Below are 20,376 nucleotides of genomic sequence, written 5' to 3'. Positions count from 1 at the left end.
GGGAGTCAGGGTGTACATTCATAATTACATCTATGGGAAATTAGCTGGAAGCTTCTTGATGGCACAATTGTGTTCTTACTCATCTCTTTAGCACCCTGGCCCCCATCCTCTGTCCCACAGAAGGCATTATGAAAATATTTCTCTCAATTGATTAGATAATATCCTGGTAACACAGCTCAACTCATTTACTTCCACATGTAAATACTACCCCCTAAACATATGAACACGCTTTACTTTAGACCCCTTCTCTTAACTCTTAGTGCCATAAATTTGTTGGCCATGTGTCCTGGTTTACCCCTATTATTGTGACATAATTATTAATAGTGCTCCTTTCATTCTCAAAGGTGATCTTGTTTGAACATTGTGATAGGCTGAATAACGTCCCCCCAAAGATGTACATGTTCTCATTCCTGTAACTTGTATGTTATCTTACATAACAAAGGGATTTTGCAGATGTGACTAAGAGTATAGACCTTGAGAGGCAGAGATTAACCTGGTTTAGCTGGGTGGACCCAACTAGTGCATCCTTGAAAACAGAGAATCTTTCTTGAGTGAGTCAGAGAGATGTGGCAGAAAAGAAAGGAAGACTCCAAGCATGAGAGGATCTCAGACCATCTTTGCTGGCTTTGAAGATGGGGGACAGGAACAAGAGGCAAGGAATGTGGGTGGCCTCGAGATGCTCGGAACAGTCCTCTGCTCACAGCCAGCAAGGAAAGGGGGCCCTCAGCCTGACAAGCTTGAGGAACTGAATTCTGCCAATAACCCAAGTGAGCAGGGAAATCTATCTCCCCCTAGAAGCTCCAAATAGGAATGCAGCCTGATGACACATTTGATTTTAGCCTGATGAGACCTATGCCATATTTCTGATCTACAGAACTGTAAGGTAAAATAAGCTTGTCTAAGCTACTAAGTGTGTAGTAAACTTTTAGGGCAGTATATTAGCTTGGGCTGGTATAAAAAATATCATAGACTAGGTGTCTTAACAGACGTTTTTTTCTCACATGTCCAAGATCAAGTCTGGCAGACTTATTTCTTGGTGAGAATTCTCTTCTGGCTTGCAGACAGCCACCTTCTCACTGTGTCCTCTCATGAAGGAGAGAGTGGATCTGGGGTCTCTTTCTCTTCTTATAAGGACAGTAATTCCATCATGAAGACCCCACTCTCATGATCTCCCCTAAACCTAGTTATGTCCCAAAGCTCCCACCTCCAAATACCATCACATTGGGGGTTAGGGCTTCAGCATGGGAATTTTGGGGGCACAAATATTCAGCCCCCAATAGGCAGCAGTAGAAAACTAATACAGACATTAATTACATGGTCACCCTGGTCAGAAAGCTGTGTCAGAGCAGTGAATACAAAGCCTGCATAGTAGGAGCCCGAATTATAAACCCACTTCAATTCAAGAGTCAGACTGAGTGCAGGGTGTAGAGAAAGGCTGTCGCTCCATCCTCCGCAGTATCTGTTGCCACACCCTCCAGGATTCCGGAAGAGAATGGGAGTGTGTATTTCATATACAGCGAGCTATCAGGTGGTGCTGGTTTTATGCTATTAGAGGTTGAAATTTAATTTCATCTCTTCAGAAGAGCTGAGCTAGTTTATAGATACAGAATGACCATGTTGATATTTTTGAGAGCATCATAATACAGCTGAATGAATGAGTTTTATGAAAGAGGAAAGCACTTAAGTGTTTGAAAAAAGCTGCTTCAGCTGCTGTGGATTTCCACTGAGTGAGTGCTGCCTTCTGCAACTGCTGTTTCAGGCTCAACTGCTGCCTTGTCTTTCGACATTCCGGAAATCAATTACTTTGGTTTTAACCAGCTTGCTTACTGTTAAACAATAAAATCCATTTCTTCAGGAAATCAGTTTTCTCCTTAGGGAGAGAAAGTGCATAAGTAATATGAATATACAAAATTGGAAACTGAGTATCAAATTCTCCTATGTTGAAAAAATAATAAAAAATTAAAGATAAATTTTTCTATGTTGGTAAAACCTATAAGGTCCTGAAGAAAGATGCTTAGTTACCTTGAGAGGTAGATTATATGGGAGGAGATGTGGGGATGGATGGGGAGTGGGGCTTGGGTAGAGATGAGGCAAATGTTGAAAATGGGGTAAAACGTATCAGAAAGTGAGCAAGCCTGGGTCCTGCCCTTCTCCCGCACTGCGGTTTTCACAGTGTGGTCCCTGGACCACAACATTGGCATTCTCTGGGACCTGGCAAGAAATGGAAATTCTTGGGCCCCAGACCTCTGGAATTAGAAGCTCTGGGGGTGGAAGTCCAACAACCTACATTTTAACAGTTCCACTGTGTGCTAATGTTTGAGAAAGTGCCTAACAAAAGACACAGCAAACCCCAACCATTCACCTTCCAAGTGGTTCTCTTAGCTTTTGCTGAAGTTACCTTGTGAGGTGTCTTCAGGGATATAAACGGGGTCCACTGAGGAGGCTCCTGCGGCTGGAAGATTGTTTTGGGGGGAACTATGTACTCCTGGTAGAGGTCTTAACTACTGTAAGTCAAAGGAGATTCTTAACCCAGCACGTGCTTAATAAATGCAAAGTAATAATTAAAATCGATATGTTAACATTTATAATGGGTAGGAATCCAAAAGAAGAGACAAAGTAATTATATTTGTTCCATCTTCTCTCTACATTCTCATTTCAGACTCTATTTACTTGCATGGTAACAATATTGTAGTGAAAAATAGTTTGTAAATGTACAGAGATTCGTATGCCTGTTTCCTTTCCTGCAGGTTAATGTATTTAAACACAACATAAATTCATCGACCGATCTATCATCTACCTATTTTCCTGATAAAAAAGAAAAACTGATTTTACCACTTGTACCTAGAACTACAATAGTCTCCTGAGTAGCTAGAAGAATATCTTGAAAATAAATACCTAAATAATGGAAGGCTAATGGCGTTAAACCTAAGAAATTTAGCACTTGAAAATAACAAACCATAGTTACAGCATTCTAGCTTTCAGGGTATGAAGCTTATCAGACAAAATGTTAAAGAGGAAAATAATAACTCAGCATGACATTCTTAATGACTGTATATAATTAGAAGAGGATTTTTAGAAAGAATGGCAGCATATAGGACCTATCCAGTTACAGATTTTATTTTAATATTTATTTATTTATTTATTTAGGCTGTGCCAGGTCTTAGTTGCCGTGTGCGGGCTCAGAGTTGCAGCATGTGGACTTCTTAGTTGCGGCATGCATGTGGGATCTAGTTCCCTGTCCAGGGATTGAACCCAGGCCTCCTGTATTGGGATCAGTGTCTTACCCACTGGACCACCAGGGAAGTCCAATTAGAGATTTTAGATACAGCTTAAGTCTCTTGCAACATTTGTTGGTATGAGTGTACTTTAGGCTGAGATATTGTTAATGTAAGATACTGCCCTTTCAAAACATTGTCTTGCTTCACTGTATACCTTTAATAATGACTGCCAATTCTTTTTGTTGTGTACAGTTTGATAGATTTGACTATTTTAATTTTTATGGCTAACCAATGTTCCTGGTAGATCTTAGAAATATCATATGTAATTAAAACAATGCCAATGGTAAGTGAAAAAAATATAGGAAAGATTTGGGTCTTGAAATCCACTGACAAGTCCCGACAAGTTGGAAACGACAGAGGAGAAATTAATGAGAAAGTGGTCAATTTGGAGTTCTCACATACACCACAGCATTATAATACTCAGGTTAGTATAGGACAATATTCACCATCTTCAAAATCATTAAAGGCTCAAATGTCAACTCTCAGGAAGCCCTCCCTGAAATCAAGTCCAATTTAGATGACACTCCATATACTCTCATGTATCTCTCTGCTATAGTATATAACAAAGTACGTAATAATACTCACAAGTTATTGTAAGTGCTAGGTGACTTCTCTGCTTTGACTACTGCTTTCACACACCCAGTATTTCATGATCACTTTTGTCTTCTCTTTCTAGTGTCTAGCAAAGTACTTAGTATGTTGTATATTCTAAATAAAATAAATGTGGAATGGGTAAATGAATCAATGCTTATATGTAATGTATGCAAATATGGTTAACAGTTGAAAGCAAATATAGATGATAAGAGAGTCGTTGTCTCAATTTTATACTAGTTGCTTTTGACATTTGTATTGAGGCTTTATAAAAACATGGTGATTTGAAGAAGTAAAAAAAATCTAATTTTTTTATAATCATTCATAAAATAGTAGGTTACTTTATAATTATATTGAATTTTACTCTTTTTAGTAAAACAGAATTTATAAATGGGAGTATTCAACAATCAGTACAAGTAAAACCCTACCTCTACCTGCTACCCATCTTTGTTTTCTCAATTTTTTGCTCAGTCTTACTTTATTAGAAGATGATTCTGTGCTATTTAAATGACTGACTTACTTTGTTTTTAATGTAATTTGTAGTGATAAATTCTGAAGTAAGAACTGAGGTGCTATGTTTCTAATACCGAAAGTTGGCTTAAAGCAATAAGAGAAAAGTAAAGCTTATGTTGACTTTTGTTTTATTCATGTCTGACACTTTCCCATATATTTTCTACCATTTTCTTTTTTGGTTTTTTAAACTTTTTATTTATTTATTGTTTTGGGGAAAACAACAGATGGTTTTATATCATGCCTCATGACTACTCAAATTATGAGTTACTCTATTCTCTATTATTTGTATGCAAACTTCTTAATTTTTTGTTCCTAAAATTAAAATTAGCAAAGAGAATATTTTTCTCCTCAACTCCACCCCCGTTGATTTTTTTATTGAGGTAAAATTGACATATTGTATTAGTTCAGGTGTGCAACATAGTAAGTCAACATCTGTATACATTGCAACATAGCACGATAAGTCTAGTGACCATCTTTCACCTTATAAAGTTAATACAGTATTATTGACTATATTTGCCAAGTTGTACATTACATCCCCATGACATTTATTTTACAATTTCTGTCATTTTATAATAGCATTGTCATTAAAATATTTTCTTTTTTTTTAATGCGGACAAGGTTTTCTTGACATATATATATATGTACATAAAGCTGGGAAAGAGAAGGGCCCGTTGAGGCAAATGCATAGGGGGAGAGGAAGCATCTGAAAGCAGCAGTGGGCATCCTGCCAGTTCCAAGTCTAGGGAAAACTGGCCCGGAGCTTTCCGCCACGTTAACAGTCAAGCCAGGGATGGCACAGTGGGTGATACATGCAGCTCTCTTCCATTCTCCTAACTGGAACTTCTCAAGTCTGGTGTAGCTCTGAAGTGGGCTCATATTCTCCTCGCCCTCCAACATGCACACGCACAGATGTGCGCACACACACACACACACACACACTCTCTTGCACACCCCTGAGGTATGGTCCTTTGGCTTGCTGTAGGAAGAGAGGAGATTAGGTTTCACCTAAAGGGGCTGAGCCGCTTTCCAGTGAGGTAAAGTCCATTAATTGTTACACAGTTTGCAGAATAAGATGTGCTCTTCATTTGTTGAGTTCCTTCACAGAAGAAAGGAATTAGCTGATGGCTCCTATGAAGCCCTGGGCAGGTTATGAGGCTGCCAGACTCCTAGCACAGCTGCCCTGACCAGGAGCCTCCAAACACAAGGCTGGCTCGTCTAAGTCAGAGGGGTGTCCTGACTTGGGGGCCCCAGTGTTCTTAGAGTAGAGGTTCCTCTCTAAATATGATGGTGCCATCCCCCATGGCACCCCCTGGGTTTTGGCTAGGGGGTGCCCCAGGTGCTTTGTATGAATGCGGCACCAGAAGTGTATCCAGTCACAGCAGGTGTGGTGCTGTCCCCCATCACCCGCCCCCCCCCCCGTTCTCTGCACAGATGGGTTCCAAGTCTGATGGCAGTTATTTTTTATTTTATTTTGTTGCAATACGCGGGCCTCTCACTGCTGTGGCCTCTCCCGTTGCGGAGCACAGGCTCCGGACGCGCAGGCTCAGCGGCCATGGCTCACGGGCGCAGCCGCTCCACGGCATGTGGGATCTTCCCGGACCGGGGCACGAACCCGTGTCCCCTGCATCAGCAGGCGGACTCTCAACCACTGCGCCGCCAGGGAAGCCCTGTTGGCAGTTATTGACACAGGGCCTCCCGGCACCAGTGAGATGCTGTTCCCTCCATCTGCACCACCTGTGTATTGGCCAGGTGGGTCCCAGTTGTAAGCGGGAATACCAGGTCCTCCACGCATGGGAATGATGTTGATCCCTCCTAGACGGCCACCACCTGGATTGTGGGCAGGTGGGCCCCTTGTGTTTGGACATAAGGTAGAACTAGAAGTGTGTTGAAACCCACGGGTGGTACCCACACTTGCAACTCCAACAGATGTGGTGTGCTCTGATGGAAGGTGGAAACTGACATGTCCCTTGACACAGATTTCTTCTCCTTGGTGATGGAACTTTTAAACGTAGATTTTCTACGTCCAGATGGGCCCTGGGTCCAGTGACAGAAAGTGGAAACACGAGGACCTCCCATCGTGGGGATGGTGTTGTCCCCTGCCATCACCGGACCACCTGTATTCAGCCCAGGTAGGCCCCAGCTATTTGGATTTAAGGGCGAATCAGGTCTGTTCCCAAATGCTAGGATGGTGCCTGCCCCTCCTACTGCAGCAGCCTTGCTGTGGTCAGGTAGATCGTACGTTGTCTGGCTCAAAGCAAGAACAGAAATGGTGCTGGGTGCCCCACTTAGTCCTGCCCCAATCTTAAGTGGGCTGGATGCCTCTGAATGAGTGAGGCCTGGGGCTGACACACCGACTCCAAGGCTCCCACCAGCCATCGGGGCTGCAGGTTCCATGAACAGTGGGCCCGGTGTGGTGTCAGCAAAGAGCGAGCTACTGTCCCCAGTACTGGGCATCCTGGTGGCAACTCCAAAGCCAGTAGCAATGGATACAGCCCTGGGGAGAATGCCTGGGTTGTCGCCAAAGGCCGGCTGCGTTTTGACGGTGGTGACAAATAGGGAACCCGGCAATCCTGACTGCACCGTGCTGACTCTTGGTGGCTGGGCCGCAGGAAAGGTTAGGACTTTATCTTGTGCTGGGGTTACTGGGTTTCCCAATAGAAAATAATCACTAGACCTCTGCCCACAGTTGGCCCCAAATGTGGCCTGAGACAGGAGACCTGGGTCCAAGAGAAGCTTGAAGTGTTTGTCTATCTGTTGGCCGACGTTGCAGGTAAATGAGTCAAGGCATGGGCTGAGGCATTGCTGTCCCTGGGTGGTGTATTCCCAGAACTAGGAACAGCCATGTGAAGTGGGTAGTGGTTCTGCCTGGAGACAGGGGCAGACTGGAAAATGACAGCCTGGGAAGGAGATGTGGTGTCCATAGCTTCAGTGTCAGAGGTGCCGCCTGCTGAAGCACTGATGACGGCCGAAGCCATAAATGGGGGGCTGGGGAAAACAGGGGCAGAATGGAAAATGACATTGTTATAAAGCAGAAACTAACACACCATTGTAAAGCAATTATACTCTAATAAAGGTGTTTAAAAAAAAAAAGAAGAAGAATGGAAAATGACAGCTTGGGAAGGAGGAATAGTGTCCATGTCAGTGACATCAGGATCTACAGTAGGCTGGAAGGTCAAACTTCCAGATGCCATGACCGTGTTGGTGGAAGGGATTGCCATAGAAGTCATGGGCTGCCCAGTTAAAATAGGGGGATTAATGGTAGGGACTGGAAGAGGGGTAGGTAAGTATAAAGGAGGGGTAGAAGCTACACAAATGGGTGTTGGGGGTTCCATCCCACATTTCTAACTGAGGCTTGCAGCCCAGACTTTCCCTTTGGTCTAGTTTGAAGGATCCAGATATGTAAAGATTATATTCTAGATAAATCATGGGCTATCCTGAAAGAAATTTACCAGTGAATTATTCCGTATGGATTAAAAGCCAGTTTCTCTGGCCTTCCTGGAGTATATCCAGTAAGGCATCTCATTCATCTCTAGAAAGCAAATATATCATTTATTGCAACTTCATCGTGGAGCAATGTATTAGTTTAAAGTACGATCGACACAATGTGGTCATTGTGAGTATGCCAGCTGGGTCCCCTCTTTACTACACATACGTAACTCTAGAGATTCTTATGCCCAAGAGAGGAGACCTACTCTTGGGTGTCTAGGACAAGGGAAATATATGTTGTTATTCAGGAGCTGGAAGCTTCAGCATGACAGGAAAGAATTGAAAACTCCTGGTCTACACATCACTTGACCTTGTTTGAATCTTGTTTCTTTGGCTTGCTTCATTGGAGTGTTTTCTGTCTCCTGGGGCTGACATTGTGTGTTATGTATCAGGCATGTGACATGTAGAAGTTTCAGAACCCAGAATCATATAGAGCAGTAAAAATTTATTTATATATTTTAGTTTAAAATCTATTTAAAATAACACTGGGCATAATTCATATATTCCAAAATTAGTTTGACCCTCTGCTCATGAGATTCTTTTTATGGTATGTCAAAGCAAATTTGACTTCCATCCCCAAGAAACTTTGAGGTTGGAGAACACAAAAGATTTGGCTCAGACCTAAATTCTGTCTGAAAAAAAAAAAAGGGTAAATATTATAAGCCCTTTCTAACCTCTCCAGGAGCAGAAATGATTTACAGCTGTGGCATTTAACCATAATTCCTTGATCTCATTTGAGGAGAGTTCAGTAAGAAACAATCTCTTGATTTTTGTTTGTTTTGTTTGTTCCCTGTTTTCTTGTCTTGCTTACCAACAATCCACTGTAATTCATGAGTGAGTATGGCAGCAGGCTGAGTGTTCCCTGGAGCTCATTAAATGGACTTTTTCTCCTAAAATGACTTTTGTCTCCTTGTATTCAGCCCCTCTTCTTTCCTCTGCCCTTTACTATAACCAGAGCTCAGCAAAAGCTGACTGGCTTAGGGTAGGCCTAAGGGTAGACTGGCTTAGCAGACCCTACTTAGGGTAGTCTTTTCTTAATTATTTCATTCATCACTTGGAGGATTTCATTGTTTGCCTTCTCTAAATGTGTTGAAATCTTTCTGTGGTTGATGGCTTCCACAGTCTCTTAGCTTTTATTGGTTTATTAATTTTGGTATTTCTACACTTTTATTTAAATATGGTTTCAGGAGGAAGAGAAAGTAAATATGTTTCCTAGTCTGCCATCTTAAGCTAAAAATCCCTGTTGATTTTAGCACCCAGTGTTCCCATGGAAAAAACCCAACCTTGGCATTAATAGATGTAACACTCAAGATTTCAGCTTTTCTTGAGCAATCACTAAGGATTTAATATGTGGTCATTTCTTTCTTTCTTTTTTTTTTGAATTCTTGAATTTTATTTTATTTTTTTGTACAGCAGGTTCTTATTAGTTAACCATTTTATGCATATTAGTGTATATATGTCAATCCCAGTTCATCACACCACCACCTAATTTTTCTATTTTTTAGTCAATAATTTTAACTTCATAAAATCATAAAAACTTGAAGCAGTGTTAACAAGCCAATTGCCAGGGACCTCTCCTTGGCTGTAAATTTTATTAACCCCAGATGGAAAGACCTGTTTTGTTCATTCTAAATCATTATTAGCCATTTATTAGTCATATTATTAGTCAATTCTTTTTTCTTTAGTTCAAAGTTTTATCTGTCTGAAAGAAAATATACCTATGAATGTGAAAATAATTTCTTTTTACGCAGTGTAGGAAATTATTTATTTTTAAAGACTTTGTGCTGCTTGCTGACTAGTGAAGGGAAACCAGATTTGCTCTTCAATTCTTTAAAATGTTGGATAGTCATTAACTGAGGAAGAGGTGTGAAGTAACCCTGGACCACTAACTCATTGTATGACCCAAGGTCCCTCTGGGCTTCATTTTCACATCTGAAAAATAAGAGATTTGCACTTAGACTTTGTCGAAGGGCTCTTCTAGCTATGTGTCTGACCACAGTGACGATGTGCCTACTTGAGGTTCCCTGACACCTGGCTCTCCCCAGGTCACACAGTTCCTCCCAGAGTGTGTGATGGTGTCACCAGTTTGTCCCTGTATCTCTTAAGGGGCTCTTGAATGACCTAAGTTCATAAATTGCTACCTTGCTGACTCCCAGCTGTAACATCAAAACTTTTTTATTTTCATCTTCAAAAGCTTCCTTTGAGAGTATTTTCAGTAAAGTTCCGACACTGCTTCCTTGAAAGTTGGGATTGCAGGTGTATGTGTGAAATATGAGGAAATTTTCAAAATATAAAAATTGCAGGAACCACCCTGTACAGAAGCTGAATGCAGGAGAAATTTTTGTCGGAACGGTTTTGATGGATGCATCTCAGCCTTAGGCTTGTATGCATTTTATATGAGACTTCACATTTGCTGCTTATGGGACCAAATAACTTCTCCCAAACTGAAAAAAAAACATTATATATTTCCCTTTTAAAATATACATGTTGGGCTTCCCTGGTGGCGCAGTGGTTGAGAGTCCGCCTGCCGATGCAGGGGACACGGGTTCGTGACCCGGTCCTGGAGGATCCCACATGCCACGGAGCGCCTGGGCCCATGAGCCATGGCCGCTGAGCCTGTGCGTCCAGAGCCTGTGCTCCACAACGGGAGCGGCCACAGCAGTGAGAGGCCAGCATACCGAAAAAAAAAAAAAAAAATATATATATATATATATATATATATACACACACACACACGTTGACAAAACTGGGAAACATTCGCTTCTCTCTTTATGTGTCTTCTAAGTTATAAGCAAAGGATCTTGAAGTAAATCCATGCCATACCTTCTTTAAGGACAAAAGTTTCTTTTAACTCTTTTAGATTAGATATACATGAACAGCTCTGTTAACCCTCTTACGTATCATGAGATCTGGTCTTGGCCAAAGGCTTTAGAAAGGGTAAATTTCTTTTCTGTTCTTTGTCTTTGCTTCTCACCAGAAAATGCCTAACAACTATTCTTTCCTGGAGGGAACAGTCCCAGAAATATTCTTAAGGCTCCATCAATATGCCTATTTTGGTTGCTACACAGAAATAGAAAGAAAATGAGGTCAGAAATATATGTGTTGCAGCCTCCATTTTCCATAAGGTCTCCCTCCCTCCACCAAAAAAGAAAATTTTTATAGGAAAACAGAAGACAAAGCAAGAACACAGTTTTGTAGTCAGAGGTGGACTCAAATCCTGATTCTACCACCAACGAGCTATGTAATTCTGGCAAAATATTTAACATCTCTAGGCCTTCATGTGCTCAGTTTCACCGTAATACTTCCCTTTCTGTGTTGATGTGGAGTTTGAATGAAAACATGTATGGTCTCCCTTTGGGGAAATGTCTATAACTGAAGATATTTACCATTTCTCCTAACGCTATCGAGTGCATGGCCTGAATGAGATTACAAAGGGGATGGAGTCATACAGAAATAGCCTGAGGATGACAGGATTTTTTTTTCCTTTAAGAGAGACTATGGATTACACTGCAAATTTAATTCTACTTGTAGAGAAGACAGTGAACATCGTCTTGAGAAGTTGTGACATATGAACAGGGTGCTAAACAGGAGGGCCTGGTTGTATAAAAACTGAATATGAGGTGTATGTGGTAATAATACTCAGGAGTATAAAATTAGAGAGTGGAGGTATACAATTCCATTTTATTCTCTTGGCCCTGGGCATTTGTATTCTCTGTCTCCCTCTTCTTTCTGCTGAATCCAGCTCCCTTTGTGAACGATCTTTCCTGGCAATATGTGCCTTCCTTGAACTGCTAGTGATGTTCTATCAATAGGTGTAGTAAAGGTTAGCCCTTATTTTCCAAATAAGTATAGCACTTTTGAGGACTAACTCATCTATTTATCTTCTTATATTGATTTTTGCCAAAAATAGCCATGCTATTTGGCAGAAAATCTTCCTACAAGCAGAAATCAAAATGACTTCTACTTAAGCCTTTGTCTCCTTGAGTGTGTAAATCCTGACCCTTTTAGCATCTTTTTCAACCCTAAAAACTGTTTTATTTTGTTTAATGTATGTCTTAGTGTTAAGGCCTCACTCTGACAAGATAAGCATTTCCATCCATCCTTTGTTCAGCTCAAAGCAGGTTTCTAGGCTCCATTTCCTTTGTACATGAAATGATCAGGAGGAAAGACTTTGGGTTGTTTCTAATGCCCTTAGGAGACTCTGCTTACCCTGTGTTATCAGGCGTTAACAGTTCCAATTATAGGCTATGTTGACAGAATATCTACAGTAATATGAAACATGAAATATTTGAAGATAAATTTAACAAAATACAGGCCAGACCTCTACCCAGATAACTGTAAAATATCACTGAGATAATTAAAGATAAATAACTGGAGATATACCAGTTTCATGGACTGGAAGGCTCAATACTGTTAAGATGTTAATTTTCTCAAATATATCTATTGATTCAATGCAATCTCAGTTAAAATCCCAGTAAGCTGTAATGTATAAATTAATAAATGGATTATAAAATTTACTTAAAAATACAAATAACTTAGAAAAAAGAAAAAAATTAAATAAAAGCAAGAGGTGTACTATTTGTGCAAGAATAAAATATAGATCAGTAGAACAGTCTAGAAATAACCCACATGTATGCTATTGATTGATTTTTAAGAGTGATCGAATTCAATAAGGAAATGATAAACTTTTCAATAAATGATGCTAAAACAGTTAGATATCCATATGGAAAAATTATGAGCCTTGACAATAAGTTTCATAGCATATCTAAAAATTAACTCAAAATAAGGCATAGATAGGATTATTGTAAAAACTAAAATTATAAAAAATTCTAGAAGAAAACAGAAGTAAATTTTTACAACTTTGGAGTACACAGTAATTTCTTAGGACACAGACCATAAAAAAATAATAAATTTGACCTTACCAAATTAGAAATTATGCTCTTTGGAAGACACCATTAATAAAATGAAAAGGCAAGGTATGGATGGGAAGAAGTATTTAAATACATGTGTCTGATATGTATTTCAGACTTGTATCCATAATATAAAAAGAACTCCTACAACTCATAAGACAAAAATCCACTTACAAAACTGGCAAAAATTTGAACAAACATTTCACAGTGAAAAACATACAAATAATTAAGCATATGCAAGGATGACCATTATCATTTTTCAATGGAAAAATTAATACTAAAATGATAAACTGTTATAGACCCATTAGAATGGCTAAAATGAAAAGGCTTATTAGCAATACCAAGTGTTGACAAGGATGTGGAGGGACTGGAATTCTCAGACATTGCTGGTGGGAATGTGAAATGATACAACTACTGTCCAAAAACAATTTGGCATTTTCCTATAAAGTTAATCAAACTCATTATTCAACCCAGAAAATCCAGACCCATGTATTTAACCAAGATCAAACCTTATTCCAAACAATACTTGTACGTGAATGCTTCAGTAGTAATACCCCTGAACCCAAAACAACACAAATGTCCATTATTAGGTGAATGGCTAAGCAAACTGTGGTATATTCAAACAACAGAATGCTACTAGCCATAAAAAGGAACAAAATACTGTTACACTAAACAAAATGTGGGAATTTCAAAATCATTATGAGAGCGAAAGAAATCAAAGACAAAAGAGTACATATTGCTTGACTCAATTATATGATATTCTAGAATAGGAGAAATTCTACCGTAACAAAGAGCAGATCTGTGGTTGTCTGATTCTGGCTTTGGGAGAAGCTGTTGATTGCAAACGGCATGAGGGTGGGTGATGGAAAACTTCTGTGTCTTGATTCTGATGATGATTACTCGGGTATGAACTGTTGTCAGAACTCACTGAACTGATTACTTACCGTGCATTTTATTGTTCACAAATTACATGACAATAAAGTTGATGAAACAGAGAAGATGAAGGAGGAGGCAAAGGAGAAGGAATGGGAAAAGGAGAAGAAGCTCATGCCAGGCCCTGCTCTGTCACAGAGGGAAGCTGTTTGTCTCCTGTACTCAGTATAGTATATAGTTTGTGGAGTACATTTAATCAGATGAACCTGGGACAGTCACAGAGGTTCATGTGGCCCAGCATGGCTTGGAAGCCACAGAATTGTCCCCTGCATGGAGGGTTACGGTGGATTAGAAGCCTTTCACCAACTGCACAGACAGTTATGTAACTCAGTGTGGTGCAGAAGGAGATAAATCCCTTGCTGAGTAGAGGACAAGGACCTCTCTGACAGGAATGAGAAGTGACACAGTGACAATCTCTGTGTGCTGACAGTTAGGGGTCAGGTGTGATGCCCGAGATGCAAGTGTATCTTGGTCCACAGCAAGGACCAAGTCCTCTAGGTGCCAAAGACTTGGATGATGAAAGCCTTTCAGACCTCAGACAAAACTCTTGGAAAGGGAGTGGGGACCCAGAATTGTCACCTCACACAATGGGCTGAGGTACATAATAGAAATTCAGATGAGTTAGACAAAAATAAAGAAATTGTAACCTTCTCACCTCTGAGGTTTAAACTGAGATTTGTGCTTCGTATAGTTCTATGACCTTCAAAGGAATTTTTATTTGTAGATCAGTTTTTTCTCCTTTTTCTTTTAATGAAGAGCATGATAGAAGTCACTAATATTCAAAAAGTCATCCTCCTAGCTTAGTACTCTCATTTAAAAAAAACCCTATACAATCAGTAGACAGTACTAGGACCTTTTAAATGTATTTTTATAGCAACAAGAAATCCTGTAGGCCCCACTCATTTTCAACCCCAAGGTGGGTGCATACCTGTCACAAAAAGATTTTGTAGCACAGTTGGCCTTATGCCAGCAAACTGGGAGTCCTCAGGCTGCCTTGGGAGACTTCATGCCAGTCAGGTACAGCTAGGACAGAACAGCCACCGCCAGCCTGTTGCCACTGAAGCCCTTTGACCAACCAAAGGGGCAGCTTTTTGAGAAGAGGTGGCAGGAGCAGGCAGGTTTTACAGGACTTTTGAGGTGAATTAATCCTTTCACGTCTTGACTGTCAGCCTCCAAAAGGAAAGCCAAAAATCTATGTTAATATATGTATTTCCTACTTCACAAGACAAGTCAGATCCTACAGGGAAAATGCACAGAGGAAGTGACATAACTTCCCCAGGATATTTCAAATGAAACGTATCAGAACTGTGTGTAAGCAGCTACGCACAGAGCAGGGAAGCCTCAGATAGGAGGCAGGATTAACCCTGGCATTTGATTAATTGTCCATCAGGGATCGTTTGCTTCTGCTCAACCTTGTTTCCAAGCTATTTCCATATATAAAATTATAGCAGCTCCACTGTGGCTACATGTGAAACCTATTTCTGTGCTCATATCAATTTCTGGTTTCTTATTCCTTATTCTGTAACTTATTGCCTAGTTAATAATGGATAAACAGTATTTTCTTCCTTTCTGCTCTATTTCTAGTGAGTTATTTCACATATACCTGGAACTATGGTGTTTTGTAGAAAAGCAGTCCTTGAATTGACTGCAAGTATTTTATATAATTTATTTTTCTAATAATCATGCAATGCTAAACATGATTCCTTTTCCAAAAAACAGTAAGGTTGTCTTAACATTTGTGACATAAAATAGGAGTCTTAGTCAATAGAGACCAATAGAATATGATTCTTGTGATTTTAAGATTTACTTTTTTTTTTGCTGTACGTGGGCCTCTCACTGTTGTGGCCTCTCCCGTTGCGGAGTACAGGCTCCGGACGCACAGGCTCAGCGGCCATGGCTCACGGGCCCAGCCGCTCCGCGGCATGTGTGATCTTCCCGGACCGGGGCACGAACCCGTGTCCCCTGCATCGGCAGGCAGACTCTCAACCACTGTGCCACCAGGGAAGCCCAAGATTTACTTTTAAATTTGATATGCTTAAGAAATTTAAAGAGTGACAGATGTCCTAAGGTAGATGATGGATTAGTCCAGAATAACAACATCGTTGCTGTTTGAATTCTCTCATTTAAGATCCTGAGATCCATTTTTTTAGAGAAATGGTTCTCAACAAGGAGACGTGGTTATAGGGGACCATGAGTCGGGCATCACCAGAAAGATGACATGTTATTATCCTTTGGAGAGGTTTTGTAGATTTCATGCATTCTTTCCACCTCACTGAATTCTAATTCGCCTACAGGGAGTGGGTCTTTATACTGAAAACTCCTCTAGGTGAGTTTAATACATATTCTCTACTTCTACTCTGAATCTCCCCATCAACAGAGTGCTTATTATTAGATAAGTCTGCTTACCCATTAGAGGGACTTCACTTAGCAATGGGCAGGGTAAAGGGGAAGGGAACTAGCCTTTATTGAGCCCTGTGTATGTGTCAGTCACTGGACAGCAGCCACTTTCCATACAGTGGGGTTCTGGAGGGTCTGCAGCAGTGATAACCTTGAAACCTCTTAAATTTTATGCCCTCAAGTAGGATTTAGGGAATTAGAATTCAGTGGTTCTAACAAATTAATGATACGTTGTCCCCAGGGTTACTGGAGGAGGGTATGATCATTCCCCAAACGGTCTCATTTTGCAATGTGTTGTATAATGGCATTAAGTCTGACTGGCAGACTTAGGGAGGATGGTTTGCTCAGAAATACATTTCACAGCAGAAGTGCCTCACAAGCTGTTTACTAACTTAAATTTGTTATTACTCAAAAGCACTATAAGACGTAAGATCTGGGAAAACATTCAACAAGACCAGCAGTTAAAGATAGAGTTTAATATTAAGCAGGTGAGAGGGTGGTGATACTGTATTTCTCTTTAAGGTTCGATTTATGTATCTCATATTCTCCAAGAGAAAACGGTGGCCTATGTATCTCTATATCTCTTCCATATAATTAAAATATACTAGTGTTTAATGATAATGAGAAATAAATTAAATTAGTTGCATATATTCTTACAGATCAGAAGTTGCATACTGCAGTATACAAGCCACACCCGGCTCACAGACACATGGCATGTCTGCTGAGTATTTTGTTTTTTAAAATGTGAATGCATTTCTAAAATTCCATCTGTGGATATTTTTATAGGTATCTCTAAAGATTAGGATGATTTTCTAACATGACTGCATTAACCTTATAGTATTTTTAAAAATCAACAATAATTCCTTGATAGCAAATATCCTGTGAGCATCTCATAAATGTTACAATTTTTAAAAATCAGGATGTATACACATTGCAATTGGTTAATGTGTCTTTTAAACCTCTTTTGGTCTATAAATTCCCCCTCCAGTTTTTGTTTTTTTTTTTCCTTGCAATTATTTCTTGAAGAAACGGTGCTGTGGGTCCTGCAGTTCCCTACAGGCTGGATTGTGCTGAGTGCATCCCGATGGTGTAGTTTAACGAGCTCCTGAGTTCTCTGTATTCTTGTAAATTGGGAATTGGATCTAGAAGTTACGTTATGTTCATTGTGACTTATTTATTTTTTATAGGATCACTCCATAAGCAGTGATATAGTTTGCCATCCTCTTTTTCTTTGTGATGTTACTAGTCATTGATGTTTGATGTCTAGATACTATAGCAGCTTTTTTATTTTTTCGCCACGCCGTGTGGCATGCGGGATTTTACGCGCCCCTGCAGTGGAAGCGTGGAGTCTTAACCACTAGAACGCAAGGGAAGTCCCTAGCAGCATTTCTTTAAAATCAAAACTTAACAGAAATATCTGGATACATAACCTGCTTGGGAAAAAAATCAAATAATCCATTAAAAATTAGCAAGAGCTAAGTAGCAACTACCCACTTTAGATGTTGTACGTCTTGTTTTGACCCAACAGTCCTCACAAATCCACTTTTCCCACGGGTCTATACTTGGCCTACTCTCTCATTTATATCACCTGCCAAGCTTCTGTAGGGATTTAAGTTTGTAGCCTCTAATGTAGAACTTTCTGCTTTGATGAAAACAAAATAGAGACTTGAAGGTGTTTTTGTTTGTTTTTGCTTTTTTAATGAAAGCAAGTACACAAAGAAGAATAATTAGTGTAGAGCAAGGAAGAAAGAAGTTATTGGGGAAAATATTTGTATTGGAAGAATGGAGATATTTTTTGATGGTAGAAAATAAAAAGTAATAAATATGAACCACTAGTAACTCAAATATATCAAGCGTAGTTAGGGGTTTGTAGTTTGAATATTTACTCTGTCAGAATGACAGCTCAAGGAGAATTTAGCAATCTCTCAAACATTTCTCTAGCAAGGACTGAAATATTTTATGTACAGGCTAAAATCATGATAGGTTTAATTTACTCCAGTCTGGTAGTATCAAGGTATCATTTTCCAAATACAGTGTTACTCTGCTAAGGTTTAAATTATTTTGGTCTAACTAAATTGCTTCTCCATCTGTCTTCCCTTCATCCTTTAGTTATGAATCCCCTATAGTAAGATGCCTTTGGGTTTTATTTTGTTTTGTTTTGTTAAGATATTCGCCATGTATTTCTTCTTTAGGTCTTTCTTAAAATTTTGTTTATTTATTTTTATATTTATTTTTGGCTGTGTTGGGTCTTCATTTCTGTGTGAGGCCTTTCTCTAGTTGCAGCAAGCAGGGGCCACTCTTCATCGCAGTGCGCGCGCCTCTCACTATCGCGGCCTCTCATTGCAGAGCACAGGCTCCAGACACGCAGGCTCAGTAGTTGTGGCTCACGGGCCTAGTTGCTCCACGGCATGTGGGATCTTCCCAGACCAGGGCTCGAACCCGTGTCCCCTGAATTGGCAGGCAGATTCTCAACCACTGCGCCACCAGGGAAGCCCTTAATGTTTTATTAGATAGAATGTGCTTGCTACTTTTTTTTTAATCAATGAAGGATTGTTTTTAGATGCCAAACTTGCTTAAACTGGATGTGGAGAAACATGAATTCCTCTAGGTAAAGATATTATTTAGAAAAAGAAAAGTGAAAGACATCGCTTGGTCAAATAAGTTTGGCAAACACAATGCTACAAAAAGTTAAGCAAGTATTTTTAATGAACAGATCTGTACTGTTTATTAGAATACAACGAATTGTGATCCTCCAGAGATGAAATGTACTATGTAGCATTTCTCAAATATAGATGACCAAATTATTTTTATTTTAAAAAATATTCATGAACATCTTACAGAATACTAGGTCTCAGAAAATGGCTTGTAGGAATAGCTAGCCTTATCTATTATAAAATTTTGGTATTTTCAAATCACTTTCCATTTAGAAAACACTTACACCAAAGGCAGTGCCCACGTTTTCATCTCCATTCACAGATGGAGGAACTAGACTAACAGGTTTAGAGACTTGACAAAATCCACACAAGCAAGTGTAGAAAATGGAATGATAGACTCCTCGTTCCTGAGATTCTTAAGAGATATTAGTAACATGTATTTTAAATGCTTGCCTTATATAATTTTCCTTATTATTTTATAATTATACAAGATAAACATATTAAAAAGCTCATTTGTATATCTTAGGATTCTATTTTAATTCCTATTTAAGAAATTCTAATATGACCAAGGTCATGTCTTTTATGACCAAAAGACTAAAGAGCTGTAAGACTGAAGAATATAACCTTGGACATGGTGGAACTTTTTAATACAGGAATTAAAACAGAATCTGAAAATATACAGATGGGCTTTTTGATATTTTAATATGTAATTAAAAAATTTTAAATAATAATAAAAACTACCTAAAGTTAGCATTTAAACCACAAACAGAGGGAAGTTGAGAAAAACACATGTATCTGAGGGACTATAAGTAATTAAATTGAAAAGAGTTCAAATAAAAAAGTACAGCTGTAAAAAACTAGAAAGGTTAGTTGTTACCTTTTACCTGCAAATGTCCATTAAAAGATAATTATTTACTGAATAAGTGTTTATGTAATGCTTTCCTTATCCACTATAACAGGTATTGAAGGGCTATAGAGATGGATTGGATTCAGGCTCTCCTGTGTTCTTGAACCTTTTGGGTTTATAGTAGAGATGATGCATGCATGTAAGTGATAAGAAAACATGAGAAACTTAGGTGTCAGAAAATCGTAAGAAAAACCGTGCTCTGTGACTTTGGTAATGGTAGTGTCTCAGTTTAGTCATTGGAAGAGAGGGAAACTGAAATTAGGTAAGGCATCATCAGAGGTCAGACATGGAAAATGAAGAAGTATAGGTGGTGGCTTGATTCTCAAGGTGCTTGTCTACCATCTGGAAGACATATCTAAATCGTGTAAGCTAAGCTATCAAGTGAGGTTGGGTTGAAAGTCTCTGAATTAAAGTGACACATAGAATGCCTTTGTAGTTGAAAGAAATGTGATATTACTTCCAGGTGGAGGGACCAGAGAAAGTTTGACTGATCAGTGTAGCATTTGAATTAAGCTTCAAAGATCTCTTTGGCTTGTGGTAGGAGAAGAACAACTGGAAAAGCATTATAGGTAGGTGGAATAGCATTTATTCATTCAATAAGTACTTTTGAGTACCTACTATGTCCCTACAGTGTTCAGTCATTTAAATACTGAAATGGATAAGACATAGTCCCTGCCCTCAAAGAATTCATAGAATATTAGAAGAGA

Source organism: Phocoena phocoena, chromosome 21, assembly GCF_963924675.1.
Source record: "Phocoena phocoena chromosome 21, mPhoPho1.1, whole genome shotgun sequence".
Classification (NCBI taxonomy): domain Eukaryota; kingdom Metazoa; phylum Chordata; class Mammalia; order Artiodactyla; family Phocoenidae; genus Phocoena; species Phocoena phocoena.
This window is presented reverse-complemented; position numbering follows the sequence as displayed.